The following is a 2500-nucleotide window of genomic DNA, read 5'->3' as shown; positions in this document are numbered from 1 at the left end:
CGGGCTGGCGCGCGGCGCCGGCTGGCGAACGGCGGCGGCGGCTCCCCCCCCCGCTTCCCGCCGCGCCTCTTCTTCTTGCCCGGAGCCCGGTGGAAGAAGAAGACGAGCCGGCGGGCGGGAGGGCTCGGCCGCCGCCGCCGCCGCCAACCTTCGGGTGGCGCGCGAGGCCCCCGCGCCGGGTCGCGTCCCGCTCCAGCGGCGGGCGGCCCGAGCCGCGCCTCTCCTGCCGGGTTCGGTGCCGGGCTACTGAGGGAAACCCCGGGTCCCGGGCCAGGAGGGCGCAGGTGGTGGCGGCGGACGTTCGGGCGCGCCCCCGCGGGCGGACGCTCCTCCGAGGGCGGCAGCGGGGGAGGCACCCCCGCGGGGCCCAGCAGGTCGTTTCCCTCGCCCCAGGGCCAGGTACCTAGCGTCCGCGCTTCCGCGGCCCTCCCTTCGGCGAGCCCGGGGGGTCGAAGGCCGCGAAGCCGGGCGGCGGTTTAAAGACTCGGGTGGCTCGGCGCGGCCCGCGAGGGGGTCGGGCGGCGGCGCGAGGCGGCGGGTTGCCCCCAGGGGGGCGGGAGTTGCTCCCGCGAGGCCCCTGGGAGTCCGTCGCCCGCTCGTCGTCCTCCCCTGAGGCGGGCGGCCGTGCCGGGGAGGGGGTCCCACTGCCCCCCCCCTCTCCGCGGTCCGGCCTCGGCGGAAGTCCGGGCCGCGGCGCGTTCGGCCGAAGGGCCGGCTCGCCTGCCTCGAAACGGGCGGCCCCGGCGGGAGGAAGCGCCGTCTCCGGCGCGCGCTCTCTCTCTCGCCGGGGCGGCGAGGCCCCGCGGCGGGGTCTCGCCCGGTAGGTCCGCGGGGCCCCACCGCCCCTCCGTGCCGTGGGCGCCGCGCGGCGCTCTCCGCTTCCCCCCGCCTCTCCTTGGCCCCCCTCGGCCGAGCGGCTCGGCGGTCTCCGGTCGCCCGCCGCCGTGCAGGGCGGCACCCCGGCCGAGCGGCGGCGGCGCCGCTCGCCGTTAACGGTCGTCCGGAAGACGCCCCCCGCCGCCTGCGGCCGGCCCGGCCCGGGCCCCGACCGTCGCTGTCCCGTCGCCCTTTCCCCGGGCCTCGCTCGCCGGGCGAGGCCGGCGCGCGCGGGCGTGTGGGCGTCGCGCTCGCGGTCTCTCCGCCCGCCAACGGCGGGGAGAGCCGGGCGCCGCCCCCGCTCCGTGGCCGTCCGCCCTCGGGTACGGCGAGCCGCCCTCGGGGAAGGGGGCCCAGGCGAGAAGCGGCGGCGGCGGTCCCGGGAGGGGCGAGCCGCGCCGGCGCGCGGGCCGGCGTCGTCCGGCGGGCCGCGGGCGGTGCGCGTCGCTGGCTCGGGTGTCCGGCGGTGTCCGCCTCCGGCGCGCGGGCGGCCGAGCCGAGGGAGCCGTCTCTCCGCCGTGGCGGGGGGTGAGGCGCGCGCGGGGGTGAAGCCGGCAGGCGTCGCGGGGCGTAGCCCGGCGTTCGGAGGGGGGCGCGTGCGTGGACCCGCGGGCCGCCCGGGCGCCGCTGCTCCCCGCAGCAGCGGCGTCCGCGCGCGCCGATTCGAGGTCGGGCGGTCGGCGCGCGGCCGGTGGCGCGCCGCGGCTTTCCGCGCGGAGGCCGGGCCGAGCCCGGGCGCCTGGGCCGCCTCCGAAGCGGACGAGGGGCGTGTGTCGGGAGCGCGTGCTCCCCGCCCTCGCCGCTCGGGGTTTTGGGCTGGCCGAGGCCTTCTTCCCGCGTTCCTTGGCAGCCTGCCTCTCTCGCTGTGCGTGTGCCGGTACGGTCAGCCGAGGCGAGGCCCTGACGCCGTCGCGCCGCGGGGCGGGCGGCGGGCCGTCCTCAGAGAGAGGGGCCGCTTTTCGGCGAGCGGTCCCGGCCCCCCCGCGCGCGCGGGGCGGCGCCGAAAGCCAGACAACTCTTAGCGGTGGATCACTCGGCTCGTGCGTCGATGAAGAACGCAGCTAGCTGCGAGAATTAATGTGAATTGCAGGACACATTGATCATCGACACTTCGAACGCACTTGCGGCCCCGGGTTCCTCCCGGGGCTACGCCTGTCTGAGCGTCGCTTGACGATCAATCGCCGGCCGGGCCGCCGCCCGCCTCTGGCGGCGGCGGCCGCAGGCAGCGGCGCGGCTGGGGTTGCCTCGCAGGCCCGTGCGCGCGCGGCGCCTTCCTTGCCGCCGCGGGGTCGGGGATCCGTTCCCCGCAGCCCGGCGGCGGCGGCGGCGGGCCGTGGCGTCCGAAGGCCTTCGTCCCCCTAAGTCGAGACTCGGGGAGCGCTCCGATGCTCCCCGCTCCCGGAGCGCCCGCTGTGCGGAGCTCGTCCCACCGTGGGGCCGCCGGGGTTTCGCCGGAGACCCCGCGCGGCGGTGGGGGAGAGACGTTAGTGTCGGGGCGTGGCGGGGGAGGCGCGGGCCTCGCCCCCGGCTTTCCCGCGCGGGCGGCTGTCTGCGGGTGGGTACCGCGGCGGTACCGTGCCGTGCTGCCGCGCGCGCGAGCGAGCGCCGGGGACGGGGATAGCCT

General features: G+C 79.8%; 1 non-coding gene across 1 annotated transcript; it reads left to right on the top strand.

The window, feature by feature from the left end:
• Positions 1 to 1889: 1889 nt before the first annotated feature.
• LOC136002908 (5.8S ribosomal RNA) lies at positions 1890 to 2042 on the top strand. The gene has a single exon (XR_010608017.1). It is a non-coding gene; the product is annotated as a 5.8S ribosomal RNA (ribosomal RNA).
• The last annotated feature ends 458 nt before the right edge of the window (positions 2043 to 2500 follow it).

The sequence above is a fragment of the Caloenas nicobarica genome, unplaced genomic scaffold, assembly GCF_036013445.1.
Source record: "Caloenas nicobarica isolate bCalNic1 unplaced genomic scaffold, bCalNic1.hap1 Scaffold_725, whole genome shotgun sequence".
Taxonomy (NCBI): domain Eukaryota; kingdom Metazoa; phylum Chordata; class Aves; order Columbiformes; family Columbidae; genus Caloenas; species Caloenas nicobarica.
Note: the sequence above shows the minus strand (reverse complement) of the source record. Positions and strands in the feature narration are given on the sequence as shown.